This window comes from Leptodactylus fuscus, chromosome 2 (genome assembly GCF_031893055.1).
Source record: "Leptodactylus fuscus isolate aLepFus1 chromosome 2, aLepFus1.hap2, whole genome shotgun sequence".
Classification (NCBI taxonomy): domain Eukaryota; kingdom Metazoa; phylum Chordata; class Amphibia; order Anura; family Leptodactylidae; genus Leptodactylus; species Leptodactylus fuscus.
Window position 1 is genome coordinate 34772802 of NC_134266.1, and position 14417 is coordinate 34787218.

The following is a 14417-nucleotide window of genomic DNA, read 5'->3' on the forward strand; positions in this document are numbered from 1 at the left end:
ATGGATAATACAAGAGTTATGGATAATTTCCATAATAGATACTAAATGATGAGATGTAAAAAGCTGAGTGACTTGGAAATAAAATACAGGATTCCAAAAGCATCTCGTTAGATCCATAATGGGTGGAATAAGATTCACACTGTTGTTTCTTGGATTTGCAGCCTGTGTAAGTACCTAATAAGAATGGAGGAGAAGTATCTGATTTTGATATAGATAAAATAATATTACTACGCCCAGTAATAACTTTTATCATAAGCTGAAATATTATGTGCTAGCGCGCAGTAATAGAGGCAAGGCAGTGAGGTCTGCCATTGTTTCCTAGGATTGATTTTTGACTGGAGCTAAAGCGAGGGTTGAAGACAATTGTGTAAGACTACAAAAGAAAGTACTTTCCATTTCTGAACTCTTACTTAAATATACATATGAGCACAATACAGAACGCCTCCTCCCAATGGTTCACACTGCGGACTCATTCATAGGTACAAAGCAAGGAAAAATGGTGCGAAATGTAACAATAAATATGTTATAGTTTGGTAAAGCCATTAAATTCCGAGACTTTTTTTTTTTTTTTTTTTTTATGTAGATTGTGAGCCCCACATAGAGCTCACAATGTACATTTTTCCCTACCAGTATGTCTTTTTTGGAATATGGGATGGAAATCCATGCAAAACACAGGGAGAACATACAAACTCCTTGCAGATGGTTTTATGCCCTTGGCGGGATTTGAACACCAGGACTCCAGCGCTGCAAGGCTGCAGTGCTAACCACTGAGCCACCGTGTGGCCCCTATAAATTCCAAGACTTTTGTAGGTCATTTGTGGCATCTCATGAGAAAGTGTTTTAAGACTTTTTTATTATAATAGTTTTATCGCTAGAAGTGCGTTCACATCTGTGGACCAGAAATATGGAAATATTCATCTAACAGCAGATGTGAAGAGACCCCCAATAACAGGAAGGGTCAGGTCTCATCACCAAAAAAAGTTGGGTTTGCGAGACTTTTTTTGTCTGGGATTTCTGATGGATTTATATTATATCAAGCATACTATGGCCAAAGCATATGTAATACATGCCTATATGTATGATGAATGGGTTGCTGTTATCTAACATTTTGGAAAAAGACATAACTGTCAGTCACTCAGTAGGACCGTCCAAAGAAGTTGTGATAAGTTATACGTAGATGACTGGATATCAATCTACACAGTTTTCACGTTCCAGGACCTGTCACAAATTGAAAATCCCAATGACATACATCATCCAATAGGTGCTCTCACTTGGCTATTATACACTAATTTGCATCAATACTAAAGGGGCTTATATCTTTGGAATAGCTGAACAGATTGGGTAATCAGAACACTCAGGTTGATAGAGCCTATCAGATGATGTACCGTATATATTCGAGTATAAGCCAAATTTTTCAGCACAGTTTTTGTGCTGAAACAGCTCCCCTCGGCTTATACTTGAGTCAAGAAAAAAAAAATGTAATTTTCCAGTAGCTGCTGCATTTCCCCCCCTCGGCTTATACTCGAGTCGATAAGTTTTCCCAGTTTTTTTGTGGTAAAATTAGGGGCCTCTGCTTATACTCGAGTATATACAGTATGTCATTGGGCCTTTTTACGGAACCTTTTAGGGAACCTACCACCCGCAAACTCACCCTCATATGATGGATTAGGGTCACCATGTCCAAATACTGAGCATTTTACCCATTTTATGCAACAACTGCCCAGTCTCAGTATGCGCAGAAACACACATGCTGCTCTTATTAAAAAGACAGACTAGAAAAGACTTGTACAATCCCTCCATAAGTATCTGCCATTGTAGGAAGGTTTTCCAATATTGCACATGAGTGTTACAATATGCTTCACTGGGATGGCAGTAATTCCACTGAAGCAGACGTAATAGTGTTGTACAGAGGTCTGTCTCCTTGTATAGTATATAGCATCGCTAGATTACAGTTATAATGAAAATTCACTTTCCATTCGCCTTCCTGGGACATGTTGTATCAGTCTAAGTGAAGTACATGTTCTGGGTTATTGGGTAATGTCACTGCCGAGCAAGTGGAGCATGAACATCAAGGAAACATACATCAGCTGTCTAGGTTTAGGCTCGCTATGCATTTTCCTGCACAGGACCACTTTATATATGGAGAATTCTTCACATATAGAGACATGTAATATTCTGGGATTTAATGAACTTCAACCCAAAAGATGATATTCAAGTATGTTCGTATACACCGTATTATTCCAGCTGAATGTCCATCAAAGTAAATGCAATGCAATGTTTCTGACAATCATAAAGCTTAACCTGTGCACGGATCTGTCTCATCAACAAGGATTTCTTTCATTTTAATACACTTATCCTATTAATATTATAAATGTGAAAGTTTGTGAGTTTGTGGGTTTGTGTGTTTGGATGTTTGCATGTTCGGATGTTTGTTTCTCAATCACGGAAAAACCACTCGACCGATTCGGCTGAAATTTTCCACAAACATACAGTCCTATGAAAAAGTTTGGGCACCCCTATTAATCTTAATCATTTTTAGTTCTAAATATTTTGGTATTTGCAACAGCCATTTCAGTTTGATATATCTAATAACTGATGGACACAGAAATATTTCAGGATTGAAATGAGGTTTATTGTACTAACAGAAAATGCGCAATATGCATTAAACCGAAATTTGACCGGTGCAAAAATATGGGCACCTCAACAGAAAAGTGACATTAATATTTAGTACATCCTCCTTTTGCAAAGATAACAGCCTCTAGTCACTTCCTGTAGCTTTTAATCAGTTCCTGGATCCTGGATGAAGGGATTTTGGACCATTTCTTTCTACAAAACAATTCAAGTTCAGTTAAGTTAGATGGTCGCCGAACATGGACAGCCCGCTCTCAAATGATCTGAAAACAAAGATTGTTCAACATAGTTGTTCAGGGGAAGGATACAAAACGTTGTCTCAGAGATTTAACCTGTCAGTTTCCACTGTGAGGAACATAGTAAGGAAATGGAAGACCACAGGGACAGTTCTTGTTAAGCCCAGAAGTGGCAGGCCAAGAAAAATATCAGAAAGGCAGAGAAGAAGAATGGTGAGAACAGTCAAGGACAATCCACAGACCACCTCCAAAGAGCTGCAGCATCATCTTGCTGCAGATGGGGTCACTGTGCATCAGTCAGCAATACAGCGCACTTTGCACAAATAGAAGCTGTATGGGAGAGTGATGAGAAAGAAGCCGTTTCTGCACGTACGCCACAAATAGAGTTGCCTGAGGTATGAAAAAGCACATTTGGACAAGTCAGCTTCATTTTGGAAACAAAAATTGAGTTGTTTGGTTATAAAAAAAAAGGCGTTATGCATGGCGTCCAAAAAGAAACAGCATTCCAAGAAAAACACTTGCTACCCACTGTAAAATTTGGTGGAGGTTCCATCATGCTTTGGGGCTGTGTGGCCAATGCCGGCATCGGGAATCTTGTTAAAGTTGAGGGTCGCATGGATTCCACTCAGTATCAGCAGATTCTTGAGAATAATGTTCAAGAATCAGTGACGAAGTTGAAGTTACGCCGGGGATGGATATTTCAGCAAGACAATGATCCAAAACACCGCTCCATATCGACTCAGGCATTCATGCAGAGGAACAATTACAATGTTCTGGAATGGCCATCCCAGTCCCCAGACCTGAATATCATTGAACATCTGTGGGATGATTTGAGAGCGGGCTGTCCATGCTCGGCGACCATCTAACTTAACTGAACTTGAATTGTTTGTCCAAAATACCTTTATCCAGGAACTGATTAAAAGCTACAGGAAGCGACTAGAGGCTGTTATCTTTGCAAAAGGAGGATGTACTAAATATTAATGTCACTTTTCTGTTGAGGTGCCCATACTTTTGCACCGGTCAAATTTTGGTTTAATGCATATTGCACATTTTCTGTTAGTACAATAAACCTCATTTCAATCCTGAAATATTACTGTGTCCATCAGTTATTAGATATATCAAACTGAAATGGCTGTTGCAAATACCAAAATATTTAGAACTAAAAATGATTAAGATTAATAGGGGTGCCCAAACTTTTTCATAGGACTGTAGTTAATACACCCGATTAAACAATAGGCTACTTTTCGTCACAATAGCGCACATGCGTTTGTGCCAGGACCCCCACAAAACCCAATCTCACATCACTATTTCTGCAATCTCACACACTTTGGACCATAGCAAGCCACAAAATTCATATTGCCCTCTACAGCCTCGCCCCTAACCCCACACAATCACATGTACATATACTTTACCACTTTGCCCCTCACCTTACCGATACTCCAGGAGGCTCTCTTTAACGCTCCGGAGCAGCCATGTTTGCCGACCCCCACCGCTCTGACAATCCACGACACCCCCCACCCATGTCAATACCCCTAGGCGGTCTAAAAAATGCAAAAAAAAATTTTTTTTAAAAAAAAAAAGTAAAAAAAATATAAAAAAAAATAAAAAGGATTAAAAATTCAAATCACCCCCCTTTTCTCTAGAACACATATAAAAGTACTTAAAAACTGTGAAACACATACATGTTAGGTATCTCCACGTCAGAAATCGCCCGCTCTACAAAGCTATACAAATATTTTTCCTGTTCGGTAAACGCTGTAGCGGGAAAAATGGTCAAAAGTGCCAAACCGCCGTTTTTTTCACTGTTTTGATTCTGATAAAAATTTGAATAAAAAGTGATCAAAGCAATAACATTTCCCGAAAATGGTAGAACTACAAAGTACACCTGGTCACGCAAAAAAAGACGCCCTATACATCCCCGTACACGCACGTATAAAAAAGTTACGGCTGTCGGAATATGGCGACTTTTCAAAAAAAAAATTTTAAACACAGTTTTGGATTTTTTTTAAGGGGTCAAAATGTAAATAAAACCATATAAATTTGGTATCCCCGAAATCGTAAGGAAACACAGAATACAGGGGACATGTCATTTTGGTTGCACAGTGAACGCCATAAAACCAAAGCCCGTAAGAAAATCGAAGAAATGCATTTTTTCTTCAAATCCACCCCATTCTGAATTTTTTCCCTGCTTCCCAGTACATTATATAGAAAAAATAATGGTGGCATCATGAAGAAAAATTTGTCCCAGGAAAAATTAAGACCTCATATGGCTCTGGGAGCGGAGAAATAAAAAAGTTATGGGGTTTAGAGGGAGGAGAGTCAAAAACGAAAATCAAAAAATGCCATCGGCGGGAACTTCAAATACTTCTGTCCCAAAGTCACTATGTAAAGTTTCTCACAACACCGTATAGCAGCTCAAATACAACTTAACTTCAACACAAAAGTCTCACGTATTCTCAGAATTACAGCGAAAACAAGATACAAAGTTACATTTCATATCCCATACCTTATACACAGTACGAAAACCTTACCCATGCCTGTATATACCCACTGCTACAATCACCGCAGACGAAGTCGCGGGTACCAGCTAGTAACCTATAAAACTTCCTCATGGCGGTTGTCGACACCTTGACCAAATGGATGGGCACTGAAGATTGAGGTGGGGCGCAGGTTCACCGTGCAATACGTAGATTTGACTTGTAAAAGTGAATCAGGCAAAAACTATAAAACTATATTTCGTACAATATTTTTATGACTTGATAAAATGCATACTCTGCTCTGTCACTGGACTGAGTTGTGATACCTTAAAGGAGTCAGTCAAAAGAGCCCAGAATATAAACCCAAACCTGCGGAAAGGTTTGGGGCTCCTGAATCACACTATGTTTCCCCCTTATGCCTCCCATGTTCAGATACTGTATCACCTTTTCTGTCAATATGCAAATGAGTTAGAGAGCAGCACCCTCATTGCTCCAAAAAGCTTATTTGCATATTGATATAAAAAAAATCGGTAATAACTCAGCAGTGGAGTTACCAATCCACAAGGGAAAATCACTTTATGATTCAGGTGACCCTAACCTATCTGTGTGGCTGGGTTGATATGCTGGGTTTTGGTGACAGAAAGATTCCCCATAGGCTAAGGCCCCACGTAGCGAGCCACAGCCAAAGACCACTGCAGAAAAAGCCACAGGGGAAAAGCATCACGTTTTTTTTTTTCCTGTGGCACTTTTCACGGAAAGTCCGCAAAGTTTTCGTCTGTGGATTTTCTGTCCCTATTATAACTATACAGAAAATGGCAGCGTTTCCGAGGTATAACAGACACGTTGTGCGTTCTTGAAACTGCTGTGGATTTTATTTTCTGCAATGTATAGATGGAATTAACCATAATCCCATCTAGTTTGCACGCACTGTAAAATGTGGCACTTTTTGCTGCAGCATTTTTGCAACGTGGGGCCCTGGGCTAAAAGAAGTGTTTTAGTTCTGCTCCTCTAACATGGACCTTGCAATTGCAAATAATTTATTTCAGCTGCAGGACGTCCCGTCGGGCCTTAGCCTTCAATGAAAGCCGGTCGGGAACATTGCTATATACTAACAGAAAAACAGCTGTATACTGTATGTCAGAAACAGGTAACACTAAAATGATAATCTATGCAAAAATACAATGAATGAAGAATTGTTAGAGGAGTCTTCTGTTTCCAGTACATGGCTGTAAGACAGTAGTGTTGTGTGCTTGTGACCCCCCCCCCCCCCCCAAGAATAAAGAATTGTCTGAGTAAGCAGCATTGTATGTGAGTAAGCAGGATGGTAGCAAGCAACAACGTGAGTAAGCAGGATAGCAATTCATTTTCTGATGAATATCGCCTGCCTTTGGAGCGAGTAATAGTCATTCCAACATCTGCTGACCACTCGTGTTTTTTAGTAAAGTCATTCGTGGGAGGACATCGTAAATTTATAGATCAGAATAAAATACTAAGAATGAACCGCTAGGTTGTGAGCAGATCCCTGATATTTACAGCAGTATTGGAACCTTTATCAAGAGAATGTGACACACACATGTACAGAGCACGCCACATATACACACTATGAGGTATGAAACCAAAGAAAGGGTTACGAAGCTGTAGACTATACCACCATTAGTAATAGGCTTCATACACATAGCTTTTGTATGCAGAAATATTAGGGCGCCATAAAAGTGTATGGAATATTTACTACATCTCTCTTTCTTTTCACTGGAGCCACTGAGGCCTGGTTCACATCTGCGTTCAGTATTCTGTTTGGGGAGTTCGCTTGGGGATCCCCTGAACGGAATACCAAATGCATTAAAAAGCAGTGAGCAATGAAACCACACGGACCCCATAGACTATAACGGAGTCCGTGTGTTTACGGCACGAATCATGCAGAGAGAAAAGTGCTGCTTGACGTACTTTTCTCTCCACACTTTTCATGTGGACACCGTGTGGAAAACATATGCACTCCATTATAGTCTATGGGGTCCATGTGCTTTCATTGCTCACCGCTTTTTAATGCATTCGGTATTCAGTTCAGGTGTCCCCAAGCAGATTCCCTGAACGGAATAGATATTGTTAAAGAGGACCTTTCACCTCCTGGGGCACATGCGGTTTTATATACCGCTGCAAAGGCTTTCATATTCTGTGCCCCCGATGAAGACCTATCGGTGCCGGTACCATAGCTCTTCACTGTCAGAAGGGCGTTTCTGACAGTCAGTCAGGAACATCCTTCCTCACAGAAGCACCTATATCGCTGTACTGTTAGAGGAACGCCCCTTCCCCTCCTGATAGTGCTCGTCCATAGACGAGGACTGGAGGGGCGTTCCTCACCGCTCAGTGTCGTCACTGGGTGGTAAGTAACGCCCCCTCTCACAGTACAGTGCTATAGACGCTACTGTGAGGAAGGGCGCTCCTGACTGACTGTCAGAAACGCCCTTCTGACAGTGAAGAGCTACGGTACCAGCACCGATAGCTCTTCACCAGGGACACAGAACGGGAAAGCCGATCGTGCGCTGAATTCCGCGCACTTTTGGCTTTCTAGCAGTGTATTACACCGCATGTGCCTCAGGTGGCGAAAGGTCCTCTTTAACAATAACCAGTGGTATGAATAGAATGAATATATAAAGAAAAATTCTGAATTAGTTTTCCATCAAATTAACATTTAACTACCTGCAGGAGAAAATCATTGAACAAGAGAAGGAAGTCTGTCAAGTCTGGGATTTCTGCAAACCCCATTCAAAAATGAATTTATCTTAAAGCTTTCTAAGGCTGAGGTCAGGTCCCATGTTGCGGAAACGCAGCGTTTTTTTTTTTTTGTTGCAGATTTTGCTTCAGTTTTTAGAGATATATAGAAAGTTCTTCAGGAAAATACCTTTTTCTCAATCCAATCCTGGTTTTATTTGAAAAAACGCAGAAACATCTGCAACAAAAAAGCTGCATTTCTACAACGTGGGGCCTCAGCCTAAATAATTTTTCATGTGTGTGATATATGTGATAATGGCGGTCAGGATTGTATTGTAGGACTACTACGATTGAATATGAAAACCATATTTTTCGATAGTAGTATAGTTGTAAACAAGGCCTAATATCTCATTTTTCAATAGGATACTGCAATTCTTCAGACCAGGCTGTCATGGCGACAACTTGAGCCTAATTGTGACATAGAACTAAAATTATTCGTTCGCTTTCGATTAAACAGAAAATAATGACACTGAAGGCAACGCTCAGCGCTCGAGAATTCTTTCCTAGTCTTACAAAAGAGAGGTTACAAAAAAATTTACAAAAAAAAAATAAAAAATCAAGGTTACATAACTCCCGGTCTACGCATTACTATGTATCTTTCAGAAAATAGATGGTTCAGACATTCATGGTTCAATAGGTTTTTACTAACACTGTACAAATGGAAAACATTACCATCCCTGGTGTGGTCAGAGGCCACACACCGACCAAAATAATAGTTACATGTGCAAGTACAGCAAACTAACAATGGCGGTTAAACCACCAAACACACAATGGAAAGTCAAAGAGGAAGGAAAAATAAGATATAGAGAAAGAAAGGAATATAAAAGAAGGTAAAGACAAGCTGTTAGGACTGCCAGCCAAAACCATACTGGCTAAATAGAGGGCCCCCAGCCCCACAACGCACCCCAGCCATGTACAACATCATCAATGTCCTGCATTTCTGCCCTTGTTGCTCTATTCTTATCTCGTAGGGTAAGTTCAGACATGAGTTTTTTGGGCTGGATTTTTTTTTTTTTTTTTTAATGTAGATTGTGAGCCCCACACAGAGCTCACAATGTACATTTTTCCCTATCAGTATGTCTTTGGAATATGGGATGGAAATCCATGCAAACACAGGGAGAACATACAAACTCCTTGCAGATGGTTTTTTGCCCTTGACGGGATTTGAACACCAGGACTCCAGCGCTGCAAGGCTGCAGTGCTAATCACTGAGCCACTGTGTGGCCCCGTTTGGGCCGGATTTTGACGCGGAATCCGCGTCAGAATCCGGCTCAGAAAAACCACCTCCCATTGAAAACAATGGGAGTCGGTCATTTACCAGTTGCGGGAAAAAAAGAAGCAACATGCCCTTTCTTCAGGCCGATTCTGCGGCTGATTCAGCCGCCTCGTGACACCTCCCTCCCGACTAGGCCCATTCATTTGGGCCTAATCCGGACCAGAATGCCATGACTGGATGGCGGTGCAATGCGGTGCAATCCAGTTGCAGCTAATAATCTTTTGGACCAGAATCTAAGGCGGCCTCTGCATCAAATTCCAGTCCAATAAACTCACATGTGAACCTGGCGTAGAATAGGTTGGGGATTCACATTGCGTGACGTGTACTTCTGCAAGAAGATACTGTTGTGAAAAAAAAGAGTTGAAATTGGGCGTTTTTCTTTCATTTTTCAACGTTTTCATTGCAGAGGTTGAAAGCCGTAGTTGAAACTTGCATCAATAAGTGGCATAATGCAGGTGTAAGGCAACATTCACATGGGGGAATCCAGGACAGGATATCCGGTCTGTACACTGGTTATACTTCCCAAAGGGAACTCAGTGTGCACGAGGCCTAAAAATCCCTAGGATGAAAGAAATTCCAGTCTCCTGACCAGTGTATGGACTGGATTTTCCAGCTTGGATTCCCTGTGTGTATGGAGCGTAAAACCCACAGCAAAAGTCACATCATGTGAATAATATTTGTTTATATTCCATACACGCCGCTGCTGCTGTAGAGCACATAACCTGCTGCAATCCCTCTCTGTGTGCATTCAGCCCTATAGAGGATTATTCTCTGTAGTAAGCGCCATTGATTCCATTAACTGCATTAGATTATAAAGTTAGAGCCGAGGAAATCTTTACTCATTTTTTTAGTACATAAATGCAACAAAATAAATATAGTGGTTTCACTTTGATATGAATGATGAAAATATTCAGTATAACCTGTCATGTATTGACTTATATCTGCTCTCTCTATGCTGAGAAGTAAAGGGGGCGGTCCTATCAGTGACTGACAGCTATCTCTATGCCGATCACTGGCTAGGACCACCCACTTGACTAGGTATCAAAATGCTCAGCTCCTCCTGCTCTTCACATAGAGAATAGCGGAGGTTTTTCTTCTTCTTTAGTCAGAAGCCATAAAATGTCAAGTGTAAGTGCAGCGTAGAAAGTGGTTATTGAATGACCAGATGTCAATAATTCCCATGCAATGCTTCATTTACACTATAGGAAAAGATCACTTATAAATGCACTCCGCTGGCATAATGGCTAAATGCCGGTACTCATGGCATTGGGACTCTGAGACAGGGGACACACAAGCAGTGATCTCTGTGGGGTAGAGGCTGTGATCCGGCCAGCGGCTATCCCTCTGTCCCTCAGCCAGCGACTATCTGTCATCCGGCCAGCGACTATGCCTCTGTCATCCGGCCAGCGACTATCCTTCTGTGATCCGGCCAGCGACTATCCTTCTGTGATCCGGCCAGCGGCTATCCCTCTGTGATCCGGCCAGCGACTATCCCTCTGTCCCTCAGCCAGCGACTATCTCTCTGTGATCTGGCCAGCGGCTATCCCTCTGTGATCTAGCCAGCGACTATCCCTCTGTGATCCGGCCAGCGACTATCCTTCTGTGATCCGGCCAGCGACTATCCTTCTGTGATCCGGCCAGCGGCTATCCCTCTGTGATCCGGCCAGCGACTATCCCTCTGTCCCTCAGCCAGCGACTATCTCTCTGTGATCTGGCCAGCGGCTATCCCTCTGTGATCTAGCCAGCGACTATCCCTCTGTGATCCGGCCAGCGACTATCCTTCTGTGATCCAGCCAGCGACTATCCCTCTGTGATCCGGCCAATGACTATCCCTCTGTGATCCGGCCAGCGACTATCCCTCTGTGATCCGGCCAATGACTATCCTTCTGTGATCCAGCCAGCGACAATCCCTCTGTGATCCGGCCAATGACTATCCCTCTGTGATCCGGCCAGCGACTATCCTTCTGTGATCCAGCCAGCGACTATCCCTCTGTGATCCGGCCAGCGGTTATCCCTCTGTCCCTCAGCCAGCGACTATCCCTCTGTGATCCGGCCAGCGACTATCCATCTGTGATCTGGCCAGTGACTATTCCTCTGTGATCCGGCCAGCGACTATCCTTCTGTGATCTGGCCAGCGGTTGTCCCTCTGTCCCTCAGCCAGCGACTATCCCTCTGTGATCCGGCCAGCGACTATCCCTCTGTGATCCGGCCAGCGACTATCCTTCTGTGATGCAGCCAGCGACTATCCCTCTGTGATCCGGCCAGCGACTATCCTTCTGTGATCTGGCCAGCGACTATCCTTCTGTGATCTGGCCAGTGACTATTCCTCTGTGATCCGGCCAGCGACTATCCCTCTGTCCCTCAGCCAGCGACTATCTCTCTGTGATCTGGCCAGCGGCTATCCCTCTGTGATCTAGCCAGCGACTATCCCTCTGTGATCCGGCCAGCGACTATCCCTCTGTCCCTCAGCCAGCGACTATCCCTCTGTGATCTGGCCAGCGGCTATCCCTCTGTGATCTAGCCAGCGACTATCCCTCTGTGATCCGGCCAGCGACTATCCTTCTGTGATCCGGCCAGCGACTATCCTTCTGTGATCCAGCCAGCGACTATCCCTCTGTGATCCGGCCAATGACTATCCCTCTGTGATCCAGCCAGCGACTATCCCTCTGTGATCCGGCCAATGACTATCCCTCTGTGATCCGGCCAGCGACTATCCTTCTGTGATCCAGCCAGCGACTATCCCTCTGTGATCCGGCCAATGACTATCCCTCTGTGATCCGGCCAGCGACTATCCTTCTGTGATCCAGCCAGCGACTATCCCTCTGTGATCCGTCCAGCGGTTATCCCTCTGTCCCTCAGCCAGCGACTATCCATCTGTGATCTGGCCAGTGACTATTCCTCTGTGATCCGGCCAGCGACTATCCTTCTGTGATCTGGCCAGCGGTTGTCCCTCAGCCAGCGACTATCCCTCTGTGATCCGGCCAGCGACTATCCTTCTGTGATCTGGCCAGCGGTTGTCCCTCTGTCCCTCAGCCAGCGACTATCCCTCTGTGATCCGGCCAGCGACTATCCTTCTGTGATGCAGCCAGCGACTATCCCTCTGTGATCCGGCCAGCGACTATCCTTCTGTGATCTGGCCAGCGACTATCCTTCTGTGATCTGGCCAGTGACTATTCCTCTGTGATCCGGCCAGCGACTATCCCTCTGTGATCTGGCCAGCGACTATCCTTCTGTGATCTGGCCAGCAACTATCCTTCTGTGATCTGGCCAGCGGCTATCCCTCTGTGATCTGGCCAGCGACTATCCTTCTGTGATCCGGCCAGCGACTATCCTTCTGTGATCTGGCCAGCGACTATCCTTCTGTGATCTGGCCAGCGACTATCCTTCTGTGATCCGGCCAGCGACTATCCTTCTGTGACCTGGCCAGCGGCTGTCCCTCTGTCCCTCAGCCAGCGACTAGCCCTCTGTGATCCGGCCAGCGGCTGTCCCTCTGTCAGCGACTATCCCTCTGTGATCCGGCCAGCAACTATCCCTCTGTGATCTAGCCAGCGACTATCCCTCTGTGATCCGGCCAGCGACTATCCTTCTGTGATCCAGCCAGGAATCGCTTTACAAAGCAAGTGATTGAATTCCTATGAAAGTAAATATGTAAGGAATTAAGTATCTAATATATTATACCATACTAATAATTGTATAATATAACAAAAAATTATTTATCATTTTGTTTTGAAACTGGAGTCTGGAACTTTTTTCCGATTCCAACTCCAATCCCAATTCTGACTCCACAGCCCCGCTCTACACTGTACAGGTTAAAGGGGTTGTCCCATCACACGGATCCTATCTATACTGCTAGTTTATGTGGATTTAAGACTTTTCCTAAAACTGCTTTGTTTGGCCGCAATCTTAATTTATTCACTTCATTGTTTACACTCCGTTTCTATGGCCCTTGGTATTATCTGCTCATCTGTCAAGTGATGTAGCTGCCTGCTCTCAGGGGGGGAGGGAGGGGCTCTGAGCTGTTTGTGTCTGATAAGTAGCAGTGCTTCCCAGATAGGCAAGGTGAGAGCCTATCTGGGAAGAGATCAGAGATTTCTGATCTCTTATCAGTCGGTTTAATTAAATTTGGCTGATAAGGGCTGAGATAGGGAATCCATTACCTCTGTATGTAATGCAAGCTGACTCAAATCCAGCTCTGCTACATCAGCTTCACACTGTGGTAATTCATTTACAACCAATCCCGTGCAAGTGAAACCCCGCCCACCTATGTGCCGAGAAAAGCAGGAAGTGAAGAGAACACAACAGCCTGCAGGTTAGTGAACAAGCGTCAAGGGAATACCCCTTTAAGGCTGAGACCCCACAATGTGAAAACGCAGCTTTTATTTGTTGCAGATTTGTTGCTTTTGCTTTGAGCCAAAGCCAGCAGTGGATTGAGCAGAAGTGAGATGTATAAGAACTTCCTATATATTTCCCATTCCTTTTGTAGCCATTCTTGGCTTTGGCTCAAAAAACCACAGCAAAATCTCCAACAAAAAAATCTGCGTTTCCGCATCATGGGGCCTCAAGAAATACCACCTGACTTTAGGCATTCCCTCATGTCCACCTGTGTGGCCCCAACCTAAAAAAAAATCACTGTATCTCTATAGAGCTCACAATATATAATAAAGACAACATAAAAAATAAAATTTAAAAAAATTCTTGCATTCTTTTCCCCTTAAATGGATTCCGTTAAGCATTAAATATTTCGCCGAATCTGCCAGATCAGCTAGTTAAAATTGGTGGAAAATAAATGCCTTTAGCCTTGACCTATTTCTAGGTGCTTTGGCTTTCCCTTCATTCCTGTAGAGCCTTAAATACCTTTAAACACAAGTGAAATAGTACGGCGAGAATTTCACACAATCTGTCGCTGCCGAAACAAATAAAAGCAAGTGCTGTGCCCTGGATAGTGGGCAGCTAAGTGCAGGCTAGCAGGGGTGTGAAGACTCTACACGGCATCTTTAACCCTGCCAGACACGGTGCGTGGGATGTTCA

General features: G+C 43.6%; 1 protein-coding gene across 1 annotated transcript in view; it reads right to left on the minus strand.

Moving 5' to 3' along the window:
• The window catches only part of SH3KBP1 (SH3 domain containing kinase binding protein 1), a 283844-nt gene that overhangs the window by 130356 nt on the left and 139071 nt on the right, over window positions 1–14417 (minus strand). The window lies entirely within an intron of this gene.